Genomic DNA, 18,375 nt, shown 5'->3' with positions numbered 1-18,375 from the left:
GTTTGCGTCAGTATTTTGTGGCTTTTTGTGGGCTGTGTCTTGCTGGACTGAGTAGGATCCCAAGGAAATGACTCTGTGAAACTCTATTTATGGTCGGAGCACCTAGGAGGTCAATCCTAAAATGGGAAAGAGTTCTGAGCCAGCGCTCTGACAATCTGCTAATCCCTCCAGACACTGTTGAAAGGATATTTGAGACTTCCATTGCTGGACATAAATCAGTACCACATTCTATAGGATAGCTCAAGAATGCCTATAGAAAGTTTATGATTTGCATTAAGGGCTTTGTGGGTTCCTGTGCTTTGCTTGTATTGTTGTGATCCCTATGGCTAAGGCAGAACCCAAACTTCCCACCCCACCATGCATCCCCCAGCAAATAGGTCCTAGGCACACATTACAATGTAAATAGATGCCGAATACGTGGCCAGAATAATTAAGCTTTAAAATTCTAGCCGAAAATCCATTGTCACACAAAACGGACCATACAGATAAGAAGGAGGTAATGAGAACAGCCTTTTACTGTCTGCACTTAACCATAAATGCTGGCCAAAATTCAGGAAGGATTAGGTGTTTCTACAGGAACCAAAGCATTTGCAAACACAGCACTAAGCAGCTGCTAATGCTTTGTGTTTGCAGCTCTGGGCCAGAGCCCATTTCTTGAGTTCATTCACTACTTTGCTTTCTAAAACATCACTACTAAAAGCCGTAGGAGTCTTCTACCATCTCATCAGGGTAGAGGCTCATCTTCAACAGCAGGTCTTGTAAGTGTGCTTGTGCAACTTTCTGTTATCTGAAGAAATAATATGCATGATGTTGTCAAATTGCTACAATTCTTAGTTATCTATATATGGTAAGACAATCTGATTATAATATAATTTTTAAGTAAGCAGTGCAAGCAGGTTATTTTCACATTTTGGTTAAAAAGTTTTCAGAAAAACAAATCTAAACTTAGACTTAGCACAAACGATATTGAAAAATAATATGGAATGTACATGACTTCACGCCCTACCCTTACCCCCACTTAATAGCTTATTTCATGGATCTGTGATCAAATTACAAAAAGAAGAGTGACTTTTGTACTTATAATTTTGCTAACATTGGCATATTCATTTGGTATGCACAATGAACAGAAATAAATCAGCTTAACTTCTTGTACATTTTATCGGGTTTTGCTAGATGATGATATATTATTCGAAATTGAGTTTTTGAGTTTGTAAAAACTCTGATTTTCTGTATCCAGTGGTTCATAATCTGTAGGACAAGGAAAGAGTGTTATCTCATTTGACTGGGAGAGCACGGGCACAAACAGGCTTAGACGGGAATTTAATAATACAAATAACCTAGAGCAGCTGGGGGCTGCTGTTCTATTATCCCACTGCACTGCCCACCCACCTGCCTGGACTGCGTCTAGCAGTTGTACAGCTATAGCCAGGTCAGCTTAAGAAGCTGATGAAATGGAAAATGATGGCTTTGGGGTGCGTTGGTTTTCAACTGGATCAGCCCGCTGAAACGGCCGCCTCCATTGCCCCAGCACAGCAGCAGTGCAAGGCAGACACAAACTGGGGCAAGGGATGCAAGGAGAAGATAAGGGTGGCACTCACCTTGAGCCTTGCAGCTCATGGTCACCAGCTGCTCAGCTGCAGTGTCAAACTGAGCTCGACAGCAAATCCAAACATGATCCGGCCAGAAGTGTAGCTCCCTCACACCACCTTAGAGCCACCAGAGCTACAAACACTTCCAGTAGTTCCATGGGCTTCACTGAATCATCCATGGAGCCAGAGTACAGGGCTAGTGGTCGACCCTTTTAGACGTGCTTTGAAATATATTAAAAACTTTACCAAACCTTGTCTACTGAAAATATTTTGTCTTTACATGCACAGTGAAACACACAGCAGCATGGTATTTGTGCCAGAACTTTACAAGCTTCATAACACCTACCAGTTTCTTAAACATATAAAACATTTATAACAGCACCTATATAGTTGGTATGGGGACAGAGTATGAGCTGTTGATAATTTGAGAAATACCTACTGATGCTGGGACTGTATTTCAGAATCTATCCTTAGAAAGTGTAATGAAACTTCATCAAAGGGTGTGACTTCCAAAGCTGTGAATGCACATTTAAGCTTCTCCTTTCTTTCTCTCTTCCCTTTTCTCATTTAAATGACAGCTCAGGAAATGATTCTCTGCTACAGCCCAGTAATAAGATGTGGATTAAGAATTTATCTGATATTTTTTGTTTCGTTTTGTTTATGTTTTGTTTGTTTTGTTTTGCTTTTGGAGGGGAGGGGGGAAGAAGAGAATGAGCATGATGTGAAGAAAATGAAGCTGCCTGGGTGTTGAGGGGAAGGTTATGGTCACTTGTAATGAATTTCAAGGCTGAAGGAAAATGCTAGATTTATGCTAGATTTATTTATGCTTACTCTTTATGTGCTCTGCTGCTTCTGAGCTTAAGCACAAATTTAACCCTGATCAAAAAGGAAGCTGTCTGCAGTAAATAGTACACAATTAGGCCCAGAAAGATATTTGTAGATCAGGTAGTTTTTAAGGTAACATTGAGTTAAAACACTGAAACGTTTCTTGTAAGACTCTTTTCACCTCGAAATACCAAGGTTCGGGTTTTGTTATTTTACCCCCACCCCCATCCTTTTGCAACTGGGGTCAAAAAAGCCCTGCAGGGTAGCATGGTTTGCACAAGCCTGCTAGGCTGCTCCCATCGCCTAAATTACCAGTAAAAGGACTAGAAATCTGCATGCAGGTCTGTGCAGGGTGGCAGCAGTTTGGATGAGGGGATGCATTAAAACCCATTAAACCCCACGTGATCCCTGCAGCACAATTCTCTTTTATCTTTCTTCTCTCCACTGCCCGGAGACTAAAGAGCTCATCTCCATAGGGCTCATCTCCATAGAATTGAGAAAGCAAAGTCTTCCAGAGGCTTTACTTGTTCCTGACCCTCTGCTCTTTCTCACAGTATCTGCTGTAGATTTACAAATTTAGTTGGGAACTTTTCAAATGTTTTAAGCATCTTTGGAGAAATCGGATAAATGTATGTGAATAAGTTAGAGGGAAAATACAAAACATTTTGTGACCTCCTGAAAATTTCCTAAAATTTTACTTCACTTAGGTATTAGAAATGGGCTGTTTATCTGAACAATGGTTTCCCCCCCCTTTTACTTGGTATTACATTTCCTTCAAAGACTTGTGGAAGTCCTTAATATTATCTGCTGTAGTGAAGCATCCCCTTGGTCTGGGTGGGAAATTTAGTGCTTAAACGTCCAGTTTCTTTATTTCTTCCTTGGACAAATAAAACCACCCAAAACAGCCCGCTGCACTCTAGATAAATCTTTCACATAATGAATTGTTTTATGCAGAGGGCTTCTGAGGGGGCCAAAAAAATGTTGTTACTATGTCAACAAACGACGGGATTTAGGCATTTTTCTCAAGGACTTACGTCTGCAGAAGACTGGGGGAGAATTTATGGAGCGTGTTGTGCTGCCACCCTCCCAGCTGTTCCTCCCCCCGAGCGGAGCAGGCAGGGAAAGGCTCCGGGGCGGCAGCGCCTTCGGGGACCCGCGGGCGCTCGGAGGGCTGGGAATCCTCCCGGAGGGAAAGCCGGCTGCTCGCAGGGGCGGTCCGGGGAGGACCAGAGCGCCCCTGCTTTCTTCGTGCTGAGCGGAGATCCTGATGTGATTTTCGGGAAAGCTTTGCGCATGCAAGCGTCCGCTGCGCTTTCTGAGGAGTCGGCAGAGCGGTAAGGCAGGTATTTTCTCTCACGAGTTTCCTTTCGTGCTCTTTCCCCGCTCCCTCGCCAAGTTACGAGCGCCCACCAGCATCCCGGTCCTCCGAGCGTGACCGCCGCTGCCGTGTCCAGGGGTGGCTTTGGGGACACCCGGGCGGCAGCGGGGGCTCTGCGGGCTGCCAGGAGCACCCTTGGGAGCTGCCGTGTTCCGGGAATGGCTCTGGGGACACCCGGGCGGCAGCGGGGGCTCCGCGGGCTGCCAGGAGCACCCTTGGGAGCTGCCGTGTCCCGGGAATGGCTCTGGGGACACCCGGGCGGCAGCGGGGGCTCTGCGGGCCGCCGGGCGCTCCCCTCGCGGGAGAGCCTCTGCCGCAGCCGCGGAGCTCTGCGGCTCTGCGGTGCTGTGGGACTGCGGCCCGCGCAAAAGCCTGAACTGTAAATCCACGCTCGACTGAAGCTGTCCCCAGTTTGGGGTTATCTGGGGGTCGTGAGCGCTTGTGTTTTCTGTTATTGCATGAATCAGGTCTTGTATGTACATGCGGTCATTCCTGTTCATGTCTGATCTCTCAATATTAGAAATTAGTTAGGATGGCTGAGGAATAGTGTATGTTGCTGAGGGGGATTCAAGTGTTGTTTGGGACATGAGGAGATGTGCTGGAAGCCGCCCCTGTGTAGCTGGAGTTGTTTTGTGCAGATGCTCCACCGTCTTGCAGAGCTGCCCATGGCTCATACCTCCTTTTCCAGCACAGATCTCTGGCAATTCCCCCACCCCCACCCTTATGTATCACAGAGTCTCATTTGGGATAGTAAGCTCACGGGATTTTGAAATTCATCACACAAGCACATTTTTTACTGTGAAAGTGAAGCCAGTGTGTAACATTTTCTGCTTTCTTTACACCCACAAACTCAGAGTCTTAAAAAGCTTCTGCCTCCTCAACTCCCTGAAACAGAAAATGGGGCCTCATGTATCAGACCAAAGAGTAACCATCTCAGTGCTCCTGCAGGAAAAGAACAGCTGTGTGGAAAGATCAATAAACACCACCAGTTGCTTCAAAAGTCGTAAAATGGAAAGACTCCACAAAATAAAACGTGTGGCAGGGGACCCCGGCTCCAAACACTGCAGGAGAACTCCTGGGAAATGCACTAATTAGTGGGAAGCCTGAGACTTGTTTTCTTTCAGTGGTTCCATGCACAAAAATATTTGGTTTAGGAGATGAAATCACAGTGGCAGGAAGAAATATCCATGCAAAAGGAAAGCTTGTTTATGCTTAATGCATTGGAGAAATGGTTCATGAATGGTTTATGTCAGTGAAAACAAAACACAATGCTGCCAAGGCCACAGACCTCAGGTGAGCTGTATATGTGTTGGCTGGTCCTGTGAGCTGAAAGTGTCTGGGGCTGCTTTGGTTTTTTCCATAAGAAAGAAAGAAAGAAAGAAAGAAAGAAAGAAAGAAAGAAAGAAAGAAAGAAAGAAAGAAAGAAAGAAAGAAAGAAAGAAAGAAAGAAAGAAAGAAAGAAAGAAAGAAAGAAAGAAAGAAAGAAAGAAAGAAAGAAAGAAAGAAAGAAAGAAAGAAAGAAAGAAAGAAAGAAAGAAAGAAAGAAAGAAAGAAAGAAAGAAAGAAAGAAAGAAAGAAAGAAAGAAAGAAAGAAAGAAAGAGGTGATAACTTGTTTCAGTGAAATTTTCTTTTTTCCACCTGCCTTTTCACATTACTGTAGCTCTTTGTTACTGTACCTCTTCACTTCTTTGTTTAATCTGCATATTTTCCTAAGCTTTCCTTCACTGCCAAGAGAGAGGAATTATTTGGGGAGGCCCAGCTTGTCTTTGATGGCTCTCTCTTGCCTCTCCAGGTCATTACTTGGAGGCTGCTCTGTCATCTTTGCAGACCTCTCCTCCCCACCCCTTGCTCTCCTCAGCTGCTCAGGATGTGATGGTCTTTCCTCATCACTCTCATATCTCTTCCAACCTCGTCCACTCCTGCTCTCCTACCTGGATGCTGCTGCTGCTTTCATGCTTGCATTGGCCAGCCTGTGCCACCTCCTTCCAGCTCTGTCACCACTTTGGGGACTGTTGTTTCCCCCAAGCCTTACCTGAGAGCAACTTGTCACAACTAGTTTCCTAAGGAATGCCACAGGTTCCACAATGATGTCCTGTAAAGGAGAAAGAGCTGCCTGGGGTTACAGATTTGCTGCCAGGCACAGTGAGCAGGATTCAGGCAGAGCTCTGAGTATATTTATTCCCTGCAAGTGGTTGTAGAAGTGCCCAGGGATTCCCCTGCCTGTACAGAGCTTAACATGAGAAGGGTTGCTTTTCTTCCCTCCCTCTCCACGTTTCCTCTTGAAGATTTTTGACAGCTGCGGGCCCCTGATCTTGGGCTTTGAGATGTGATTGAGAGACAATTTAAGTTTTCTAAATGGTTATAAAGCTAAATCCTAAAATTAGAATAATTTGTGTTGTGTAGTGGTTTGAATACATGTGAAAACTTACTAGTAGAATTATGGCAGCAACTGAAAGCTCTTCAACTCACCTTGTTGGGATTTGCAAGAGGATTGGAAGGAGTGGGTGGGACCCTCCCTTCATTCCCCCCCAGATGCAGTGCTTGCTCCATACTGTGTGCCAGGGCAGTCGGTCCCTCCTGCCATTTCCTTCCCCAACAGTTCAAGCCCCTGAATCATCACATGGAAGCCTGCAGTCCAGCAAAGATGTACACTTGGTGTGTTACGTCACTACAACTGTCCTAGTAGTAGAGTGAGCCTGGCTGACTTTACTGTAATGGCCAGTGCTCTGCTCTGAGTCTCACTCCTGCAGCCTTTTGCTCTTAAGGGATTTCCTCCAAAGCTCTCTGAATTCCCATTCACCTTGGCGGGCTTCCACTCTGCCTCACCGCAGCTAATGTCATAGATAAGAGCTCCAAGATCGAGTTCTTTGGTTCTGCCTGAAATTAATATAAAGTCCTTCTAAGATAAACCCCGACCACCCCTTCATCCAGATAGCCAATAAAGATATTAAACAGCACTGGCCCCAATAGGGAGCCCCAATAGAGAAACACCACTGTTGACCATCTGCCAGATGGATGAACATTCACCACCACCACACTCTGGCCTCAGCCATCAAGATTTTCCCCAGTAAACAGTGCACCTGTTCATGCCATGAACAGCCAGTTTCTCCAGGAGAACGATGTGGTAGACATAAAATTGTGACTGCACTGTGTGGTGCGGACACTTGTCACACTCTGAACTAAATTTCCTTGTTGGAGATATGGGAATCCTGGGAAGCTCTAGGAGAGCCATGTGTTTCTGCTATGGACAGGGATTTTGTCTTGTGAACATGATGGGCTCTGTCCCACATCCCCACCCACATCACGTATGTGCACATACGTGGCAGCAGCACGCTGGAGGGTCTCATTGCCTCACTGCAGCCTCTGGTGGGCTATCTAGAAATCCTTGGCAAGTGGGCTAATTCCTCCTTTTCTACTCAGACTACACTTCTGGATGGAAGATTGTGCTGTTTGAACGGATAAGGCTCATAAGGGAATGTAAAACCAAGTTAGTTTTTCGTTGCCCTCTTCTTTCATGCCCTTAGGTGAAACAAACTGATGGGCATAATTCCTGAAGACATGGTCCAGCAATTAGATGCGCTTCTCAGGGAAATGAAGATTTCCTTGTAGACGTTATAAATCCTTTCCAAAGGCTTTTTCCTTTTTGTTTATTAGTACAATCAGCAAGCAAATCTTGAATGAATATCAATCAAATATGCCAAAGTTGTGGCTAATTGGTACTTGTTGCCTTTCTTCCAATTTGCTATGTCATTCCTGATAGTAGCATTACATGTCTTCTGTTCTCAGAGGGGCTATAAATCTTCCCAAAGAATCACATATTTAATTACAAGTTTTTGTTTCTCCTCTCATAGAATGCCAATATGTTGTCCCATGAGATTTGAAAAGAACATGGTCTATTTACTGTGTCTGTTTCAGTCTCTGTTTCTCCTGCAGTTTTTGTCTTCTACATTTAACTGTCCTTTAGATTCCAACACACAAGGAACAGAGTGTTTGCCAGTCCTTGATGCCACTCTCTCTGCATATTCTGTTTTCAGAGTCCTAGAAAAACATAAGCACAACTCATTTCCAAGAATTTATGAAACAGTTCTGATAAACAGAGGCTGTTACTCAGAAAAAAGTTGGTGCCTCTTAATGAGTTGCATGAATGTTTTTTGTATGCAATACTTAAAGGGAAGGGGATAAAAGAAAATTATTTATGATAATAAGAATAATTTGATGTTGCTGCATCAGAAATATTTGTGATGCTTGAAAATTTGTTATTATAAACAAATGAAGATGCAGTATTTTTATCTATTCCCTGCCCAATTAATAATTCCAAATATTAGAGCTTCCTCCTTTTTTTTTTAACAAAATAATAGCAATGTAAAAGCAGATCAGCAGACAGGTGATCCAGAAGTTTTACATTTCATGACATAGTGTCATAGTAGTCTATTCAACACCATAGTAAGTGTGAAAGACACAAGTATTTATGGGAAAATCTAGGAGCTGGACACCGCAATGCTTTTCCTGCCTGCTGTGATATAGCAGACTGCCATACCTGTATGTGTCCCAGCTGAGGGGAAAAGGTCAAGGGCTGTGAGAGGGACTTGAATGAGGCCATGGAGGGTTTTAATTAGAGGATTTTAACAAGCTTCCCAACTAGATGAGAATTACAGCTGTGGCTGAACTCCTGCGGCAGTACAGAGCAGCAGCAGCAGCAATCCTCATATGCTTTGTGAAGCGTGGACAGCTTTTGAATGGCAGTTGTGTAATGAATTGATTTGGTAGGGGCAGGCTCAAGACTCTTTTCTGCAACTGTCACAAGCAACTCCATTTTCAAGGAAATCAGTGTGTACTTTGCACTTCTGGGGCAGCACACAGATCGTTTGCTCATGGAGAGAGCTCTAGTTTTATAAGCCCATATATTTAAAGACTAGCCACCGTGTAAAATTAGTAACTCAAATTGTACAGCCTGACCATTGACGTTATTTTAAGGCTTCCTGGTCTGTTTTAGATTTAAGAAAATTATCTGGCACAATTGACTAATTAGTAAAGTGAAGCAAAAAGAAAAATCACACAAGTTTGAATCTGCTGATTAAGGTATTTTATTTCTAGTTGTGACAGGTTTACCACTCTATGTAGAGATTTAGTGGCTGGCACCACTTATTAAAAGAAATGAGACTTTTTTCCCGCATTAAATTGTTCTTCTCTAGGATATTATGGAATTGCAAAATGCTGAGACAAACATGTAGTCAAGAAGTGAACCTGGCTCATGGCATGGTTGTACACTGTATTAATCTAAGAATGCTCTGAAGATTTACTATATACACATAAGGACAAACACACACATATGATCTTCATGACAAAACACCTGTACCAGATGTGGTAGGTAGGTAATGAGAATGTGAAGGGTATTATGTTATATTGGTTGTAAGCCTTCTCTTTGACCTTCCTGGAAGAGTTAAAATAGCTCCTACGTTAAACCCTGTGTGCATGAGGAGAGGTGTGACTTTTGATCTCAGGGCTTTACAAGTGCCCATTTGAGCAGGTCTCTGTGGTGAGCGAGGCAGGGACTGGAAGAACTTTGCAGGTGTATTTGTATCCTTTGCCTATGCATTTTGGGGAAAAAGGCAAGCCAAATTGATTCTTTGGGCCACCAGCTGAGCCATACTGACCTTCCGTAGAAGAATCCATGAGAGAAAAAAAAAAAAAAAAAAAAAAAAAAAAAAAAAAAAAAAAAAAAGAGGAAATAATTAAGCTTTGAGGATCTCATCTCAGATGACAATACCAGGCTGAGAAGCTTCTCAGAGGAAGATTAGAAGCCTTTCTCTAGAGAAGAGATATCTGGTGGTGGTGAATGACTAGGTATTACTGAAGGAAAAAGCCCATGGAGGAAAAATTACTGAAAGCTACTGAGTTCCCCCCAGCAGGAAACAGTCTGTATCAGAAAGAAGCAGGGAGGTAAAACTGTCTGTGACGCAGGATTCATTATCTCTACAAGGTTTATTTCTCTATAAAAACATGTTACTCTACAATAACTGTGGGTTTTGTCACTGATTCCTGGTCTGTAGCTCCATACAGAATAGACCTGTTAAACTTCAAGACAGGGAAGAGGGTTCATTGTTGATCAGGGAACAACAAACCTGTGTCCCTGCAGAGGCAAAGAGCTGCTAACTTGTTCCTCCTCCTGGTTCCCTGACTGAGCCCTGAAATTCCCAGGCAAACCTGGGAATTTCCTCCTTTCAAATACATGCATCACATTTTCTGTTCTGTAGTCATATGGTTATCAGTCTGTATTTAACCATCCTTGCTAATGCACATGAAATGTCTCCTTTTGGTTAGTGTTCTGTTCTGGAAGAGAGACAGTCCTTTGTATCATTTGGTCTTCTAAAAATTTGATTTTGCTGTTGTTCTCAAAGCATTAACATTGTGTGTAGGTATGCAGTTCTGGAAAAGTTTTTTCACTTATATTAGCTGGATTATTTTAAACAGAAGGAAAATTGTTTATGGATCTGAACCCCCCAGCTCATATTAGTCAAATGCAATGGTCATTCAGTAGGGACAAAAAACATGGCTTACTTTTGCTACTCGAAGTGCCATTACTTGAAGCCATGACAACAGATAGTAATACATATTATTGTGATGAGAAGACTTACTTGTCACACAATTTTAATCTAGCTCCAAGTGCAGTGCAAATTTCAGCAGCCAGTCTGTTGAACAGGCAGAGCCTCCTAAATCTGTGTGTACTTATACTGTTGGCAGAGAGTGCCCAGTTAATGAAGAAAGCACCTATATCATTACAAAGAATTAATGTCTGAGGTATTGCATCATTTAACATTCCTCTGTCTCTTTCCCTTCTTAGTCTTCCTGGAGGGAAAATGGAAGAGAAGAAGAATGTTATGCCTCTTGCTAATGAAAGGCACCAAAAATTTTTCAAAATCCATCTTTGTTCTAACATCTCTGTTCAGGACATTTAACTCTTGGAACAGTCAATTTTCTCAGTATTGCTCTCATCACATGTTCCATAGCAACCTTTGGTTTTGAATTTGAGTAAATTTTGTGTATATTTTGAGAATATTTTAAATCTTAAGTAGGTTGACCATAAATGGAGACAACTGTAATGAAGAGCTTGGTTTGATTAGTCACTTGGTCTGACAGTCCTGTTGAGGCTGAGGTTCAGCAGGAGACATGAGGGGTACTCAGCTCACTAGAACTCCAGAGAAAGGCTGGTTTCTACTGTGTCAGCAGCTCATTTGTCCTGGGAGCAAGTTCAATCCCTGCTACTTCCTCCAAGCTGTGTGTTGGCTCGGAGCAAGGGGAGGTGAGACAGATTAACACTTGGACGGTATCACTTATGTCTGAGATGTTTGTCTCTGTGTCACATCTGTCCTCTGTACCTGAGTCCACTGGAAAGTGCCTGAGCTGCAGTTGCGATGCAGTCTGAGGGATCATTGCTGGGCTTCAAGGCAAGGCTCACTGATCTCATCTGGCATTTTTGTTAAACAGTCGGAATGCCATATTTGGCGTTTCTGGGGTTTTTTTCATATTTTTATTTTGTGTTACGGAAATGCTTTATGGTCTCTGAAAGCACACTGGGTTTGATTAATTACAGTAAACAAATTTGAGAGCAGTTTAACATGCTATAAACTGGCTTTCCAATACGGGGCTTACTGGCTACCAGCACTACTATTGGGAGGTCAGCTTCCCACTGCACAGGTAGCATCAAGTAAGAGTTAATTTGAAGTGCAAGAAACAGCTGTCTTATTTAAAGCCACCTCATGTCTTTCATTCATCAAAACCACTGTACTGGACTCGCCCATTGAGCTCTAGCTAAAAGTGACTTTGATTTATCTACTGCGCCCTATCAGCTGCACCCTGTTAGCTTTAATAAGTAATTGATCATTTATCTTGGTCGGATTTATAATTTGTTTTCTGATTAAATTAAGGAGTAGAGATTTTCACAAATTAATCATCCCAGTGGTTTCTACTTTATTTGCATTCTACGGTTCTACATTAAACTTGCCGGCACTGCTTACATATTATGAAGGTGTCCTCTTTTATATGGCTTCCGTTTCCTGGGATGGGAAAATAAAGGAGGCTTTCATGCACGTGTGGCAGCAGAAAATCAGAGTCTGTTGTAATGTTCAAAGTTCAGATGTTCAGCAGCTCACCCAGGTACCCTCTTGAGGCAGCAGTGCAGAAGCTGCTCAGCTTAGCCCACATTTTGTCAGTTCTTTCTAAGGAAGGAATCTTCTCTACAAAAGCTTCTGGATTCATTTTTATCATGCTTAACATTGCCATGATGAGGAGTGTACTTTCTTACTCTCTTGTATTTTCAACTAGGTGCCAATTATGGTAATTTCATGTTTTACTTCCATATGAAAGAACTGCAGCTAAGAGCTTCAAATGAAGCCAGGATCTGTCCCTGCATTAATATTATTGCAGAGTCTGAATTACAACCAGAATGCTTTTTCTAAGAAACAGATAATGCTGCCTCTGGGCAAAATGTATGAGTAAAATGCTTCAGTCAGTTAACAGACTAAATAAACTGGATTTAAATGATAACGATAATAATAGTAATAATCATAATGATAATAATAAAGAGGAGGAGCAAGTGGAGGAAGTTATGCTAGGTTGCACCAACTAGAAATAATCAACGCAAAATTTAAAAAGGAAAATTCTGTACAGAAATCTTGTTTAAAAATAAGTTCCTGAATGATACCATCAGTTTGAGATTTTGGCTACTGATGGGAAGAGTTTGGCTGTTCATGGTACTACAAAATTAATGTTTGAAAGCTGGCTTTTATAGATTACTGTCTTTCTGCAAAGTTCTGTCATGGAACTTGGAATCACTCAGAGCCAAAACAGTTTTCCTTTTGTTTTCGTCACTTGTCCTTGCTTATGACAAGGGTCAGCATTTTTAAGTACAGTGATTTGGAACTGTTTGAAGTAAGCTATTGCCTTGTTCCAGTGTGTTAATCAGGACCTTGTAATTAAAAGTAACCTCCCAACAATGAACCAAGGGCTCTGTGGCTCCTTGGCACACTGCATGGTTTGTTGCTGTTGTTAAAATATTTTTATGTTGCTGATGGAACAGCTTAGCTATCCAGGAAGAAAATAGCCAAGTTTGCTAAGTGCCTCACTGTCACACACTTGTGGAACACACTGGAGAAAAGGTTAACATGGAATTTATACTTCCTGGTGCGCTGGCTGCTGAGAGAGAGCAAACGAATTTTGGGAACTGGTGGCATTCATCAATAAGGCTTTGGCTTTTCAACTTGTAAGAAAACTGAGTTAAATATGTTACTTTAAAACCTGAATGCCAGCATAAAATACGAGACGCATGTAGACAAGCTAGAAAACAAAAGATTGAGAACATCACACTTTTAAGGAATTAATTCTTTATCATTTATGCATTACAGTCACTGAGATTTTAAAAACCAGGAATCCCTTCCTAAAGGTACAAGAAGCAAGTATGACCACCATTTAAATATTTAGGCAATAGGCCAGAAACCTAACTTGCATATCTGCCTATATGTTAACTTGCCAGCTGTGCTCCCTTTTCTCATTTTCTCCTGGAAACCCTCCTTCCTGTTTGTTACTTTACCTCTTTCTGCACCCATATTTGGGAGGCTAGAGGCACCCAGCTCTCAGCACTCTCCAGCACAGCTTTTCAAATAGACATGGCATCATCTAGGCAGGAGATTAAAATCAAACCAAAAGAATATATTTCACTTGGGGTACCAATTAACTGTGGGAAATAATTATGGGATATTCAGTAAAATATGAGGACATAGACTCCAAAGAATTAATGCAAACAGAGAAGAAGCAGAAAAATTTGTGGAAAACTGCCCCAAGAGGATTACAATGTATTCTGAATGCAGCCTGTGATTTAGAAAGACTCTAAACTGTAGACTCCCAGAAGATGGGAAAGTAAAATAAAGGGAATTTTTTCTGGTGTTTGTCTTGTTTCTTGTTCCTCCTTAAGCCACTTGGAGATGGCCTTTTGTGCAATTTAATGCAGCAGGTTCTTCCTAACAATTTCCTCTTGAGAACAAACTCAGAAATATAGCTAAAGATTTTGTCCTGGATATTTCACTATTTATTTCCAGTGCACCTTTTTCTTTTAGTTTTAAATGTTGGCATCTTATTTGCTATGTTTCACAATAGATACATTTATTGTATTTTATTCTATCAGCTGCATTTTATCGTCAGTGTAAGAAACTGTCTTATTTATCCTGTTAATACAAAAGAGATAATGTATTTGTTGAAGGTTTTACAATCTTCCCTATGAAACAGGGTCTCATGATTGAAGAACACACATTAGCGGGTTTTGCTTTTATGGATTTAATATATTGTGTCTTTTCTGCATGAAGGCATGAAAAAGAGAATGAGGAAGAGAGAAAATTGTAGGAACATTTTCATCCTGGTGCAAAGAAATCAAACTTTTACGGTGGTGGACAGTGGTGGTTTTTGTGCACTGACATTAGCAGCACCAAAACAGTGTCACCCCTAAGTCCTACAAAGAATATTTGTGTGCTGAGAATTTAATTAGTACATCATTTTACCTTGGCAGCAGCAAGAGAATGCTGAGGCTTGGGCTGAGGAATTAATCTTCTCAGAGGCTTTAAAATATTGTTAAAAATAAACCAGGATCACTTAAAACATCTTGGTGGTTGGTAATCTGCTCCCCTCTGCATCTAGTGTCCAGGCCTAATTGCCTTGTATGACCTGGTGATGAATTGGTCTTATGAATAGTGCTGTGCCTGGATTACTTTGCAGTTGTTAACCTAAATATTTGCAGGGGGAATTGCCTTTCTTTCAGGGCCTGCTTTGTATTGTGTGGGGCTGTTAAGACTGAGAAGCCTTAGCGTAATGGATACAGCAACATGCAGACATGCCTACTTTCGTCTTCTTTTCTTTCTTTTTTCAATTTATTTTGTTGCTATTTTTCTGTTCTGACTATAGTAGAAGATTTGGCATGAACTGTTGACAGGTGAACTGTGTATTCCATGTTTCCACATTTTTCAACTGAACTTTGAGGTAACAAAAAATACTGGAAGAAAGGCCCTGAAAGTCAGCTCTTGTACTTGTGGTGCATATACAGCATGGGAAAGATGTGTTGTTGTATTAACATGTCCAAACTCAGGTCACCAGTATGAAAATATTACTGTGTGTTTAGTGTCCAAGCCTTCTGAAGACTTCTTTGCTTTGACTGAAACTGCTGGTAGTGGTTGTAAAATGCAATAGTAGTTTACAGAGAGGGAATGGTCCTCTGAAAATGTAACAGATTTCCAACCAGGAGCAATCAAAGGCAGAAATTCTGCAGCCACATGAACATTACCAGATGCTAAGCCATGTCATGATGGAAATCCCGGTTGTCATGGGCAACTTAAACCATTCCCATATTCACCAGAGAGACAACACTGCAGGGAACAGACAATCAGGGAGGTTTTTGGAGTGCATTGAGGATAAGTTCCTAACCCTGGTGACTGAGGGGCCAATGAGAAACCACACTCTGCTGGACCTCTCTGAGCTTACAAACAAGAAATATCTGGCTGAGCATGTGAAGGCTGGGAGTAACTTTGGCTGCAGTGACTCACAGCGATGGAGTACAAGATTCTTAGAGGAGGAATCTGGACAAATAGAATCACAGCCATGGTCCTCAAGACAGGAGGCTTTGGCATCTTCAGGAATATCCTTGGAAGATTTCTGTGGTATAACATCTTGGAGTGAAGATGAGTAGTTGACTTCCAAGAATCACCTCTTGAATGCTCCAGTCCAGCAAGCAGGAAATCAAGCAAGGATGGCAGGAGACCCGCATGGGTGAACAAGGAGGTCCTGATAATTTAAACACCTAATGGTAGAATACAAGAGTGTAGTGGGTTTATATGGCACCGTTTGGTCTGTGGGGGCTACAGGGTGGTCTTGGTGAATAGGAATGAGGAGCTGGGAAAGTATAGGCTAATCAGCCTCAGCTCAGTCCCCAGGAAGGAGATGGATCAAATCTTCCTGGAAGCCATTTCCAAACATATGAAGGACAAGAAAGTGATTTGGAGTGGTCAACATCGATTTGCAAAGGGGAAATCACGCCTGATCAAGCTGACAGTCTTCAGCAACAAAATTACCATTGCCAAAGACAAGGGGAGAGCAGTGGATTTTAGCAAAATTTTTGACATTGTTTCTGATATTATGCTTTCAGGCAAACTGATAAAGCCTGGACTAGGCAAGTGGATAGTCAGGAGAGGTAAAATTGGGCAAATCACTGGTTCTAAGACATGTGATCAATGGCATGAAGTCCATCTGGAAGCCAGGCACTACTGCTGCACCTCAGACACCAGTGCTGTGGTCAGTACTGGTTAACATCTCCATTCTTGATGGGACAGTGCACTCTCAGGGGATATAAAACTAGGTGTAGTATCTGTTAACCAACTAAATCATCTGACAGATCATGAGAGGCTGAGACAGCTGGGATCATTCATCCTGGAGAAGAGGATATTAAGGCGATCTTATTAATGTGCATAAATACCTGATGGGAGTGAAGCAGTAAAGAGGATAATGAGAGCAGAGCCAAACTCTCCCACTGGTGTCCAGTAAAAGGGCAAGAGAAAATCTGCACAAACTGAAATACAGGAAATTTCTGAAATTGCTGAAATACTGGAACAGGCTGCCCACAGATGTTCCGGAATTTCCATCCTGGTAGATTTCAAAATATTATTTAAAACTTGACAGGACACAGCTCTGCTTGCCTGCTCTAGCTGATCCTGCTTTGAGCAGGGGAGTTAGACCAGGTGACCTCCACTGTTGTCTTCCAACCTCCACCCTTCTGTGAGGGGGGTCGGACTGGATGGTATCCAGAGGCGTCTTCAACCTCAACTCAACCTGCTATTCTGTGAGTTGCAGATTTACTGGAGATCAATCTATGCAATGTAGTATTATTTGCATTTCAGTTTCCCATAAAATTTCAAACCACAAATATATATTTAGTACTTTCTTTGTTTTCTGCCCTCCCAGCACAGTAATCAAAATCAATATTTACATGGCAACACTCTAGATGAGCACCCTGGTGAGTGACCTGAGACCAAGAAAATTGCTTGGACTTAGCCTTTTTTATAATCTTTACTTAAAGATTTATAGAAGCAGAGGAAAGTCCCCTTAACTTTTGTGGACCTTGTGTCTGACTCAGAAGGCTTAAAATTCTAAAAGCCCAGTCTTGCATGAGAAGAGCACAGCTCTAAAGAGTTTGCTTCCTCTTTTTTAGTGAAGGCCTTGAGCATAAATCAGACAGTGCAGCGCTGTCATTCTGTCTTTATCCTCTCATACAGTTAATTTCTTGGCATTGGGATCCCAGCAGAGCATTCAGCTAAAATGAATGTGACTAATTATAGGGAATTCCATAATGTATGAGTTTCATATTATTGCATGAGATATAATATGAAGCCTCATACTTCATTATAAATTATTAATTAGGTTTTGAAAATGATCTTGGATATGTAAACCTATTATTAAGGAAATTTGCTGGCATTTCCACTTTTAAGAAATTAATAGGATATTTCCATTAAAGAGTCTGATTTTGATTGTTCATGGAATAACTATGAAAACTGTAAGACAGAATTAATTTCTCTTTGAATTAGTGTTCTCTTGTATGCACAATTGAAGTTATTCTTCACATCTTCTAACTCAGAAAAAAATGCAATTGAAAGTGGATTATATCTTCTGTGGAGGAAAAGGAAAGATTGAATCACATTCCAGCAGATCTTCTGTAACACAGAACTGTGTCTTCTATACAGGGATACACAGGAGAGAGCTGTACAGGTCCTTCTGACTGGAGAGCATAAAGCCAGGGGCACTCCATATGTGGCATGTGATGCCAGGCTCTTGGGATACATGTGAGTCTCTGGGAAGTGTAGCTGCACCCCCACTGAACACCAGGCAGGAAAAGGAGGGAGGCACGTGTCCCTGGCGCATTTCTGGCAGGCGTCTATCTGGTGTTGCACACCGTTCTGCCACGGGGATAACTGCTCTCCCCACCAGCAGTGTCTGCTGCACACCCGGTTGCCTTCCTGTGCCACTTTGTAGCTGTCAAAGACATAATTGTTCCTTTGGGTTCTGCCTCTTTCATCTGCTTTAGTCTCACCAGGTATGCTTTTGGCATTTGGGTCTGCTCCTGACACCTGCGAGTACTAGAGCTGGCTGATAAAAGTTTGAGGTTCTTTGTTATTTTCACTTTCACACTTTTGGATTTGTATTCAGCATGTACCATTCTGGGTCATCCATTTTGTCCTTGCTGTCAGGGTAGATTCCAGCTGATAATAACCGGATCACAGTCTGCACGATATTTAACTAGAAGGCTTTGGTTGCAACTTTAGATTATTTCTGCCTTGACTACTTAATTTTACTTTCACCAGCACACTCCCAAACCTTTCCTTTAGATTGGTAAATATATAGGAATGCTGCATATGAGACTCTTCAAGACAAAGATTTTAATGAAATGGTCCTGTGAATATTCTTCCTTCTGTGTTACAGTTATTCCAAGTGTATGTTTAACTTGCTGATTTCACACACTGCTGTGCAGCCGTTCGTTATACATTAACCTGAGGCTC

General features: G+C 41.9%; 1 protein-coding gene across 2 annotated transcripts in view; it reads left to right on the top strand.

Annotated features, from left to right (window-relative positions):
* Nucleotides 1–3,608: 3,608 nt before the first annotated feature.
* The window catches only part of SPATA13 (spermatogenesis associated 13), a 72,781-nt gene continuing 58,014 nt past the window's right edge, over nucleotides 3,609–18,375 (top strand). The window contains exon 1 of one of the 2 annotated variants that reach the window (XM_063394686.1): nucleotides 3,609–3,748. The gene's annotated coding sequence lies outside the window, so the exon portion shown is untranslated. Of the gene's footprint in view, nucleotides 3,758–18,375 lie in introns of both variants that reach the window. The other variant, XM_063394687.1, reaches the window with a different exon arrangement.

Source organism: Prinia subflava, chromosome 3 (genome assembly GCF_021018805.1).
Source record: "Prinia subflava isolate CZ2003 ecotype Zambia chromosome 3, Cam_Psub_1.2, whole genome shotgun sequence".
NCBI lineage: Eukaryota > Metazoa > Chordata > Aves > Passeriformes > Cisticolidae > Prinia > Prinia subflava.
The sequence above is the reverse complement of the archived record's forward strand: the minus strand, read 5'-3'. Positions and strand labels throughout refer to the sequence as shown.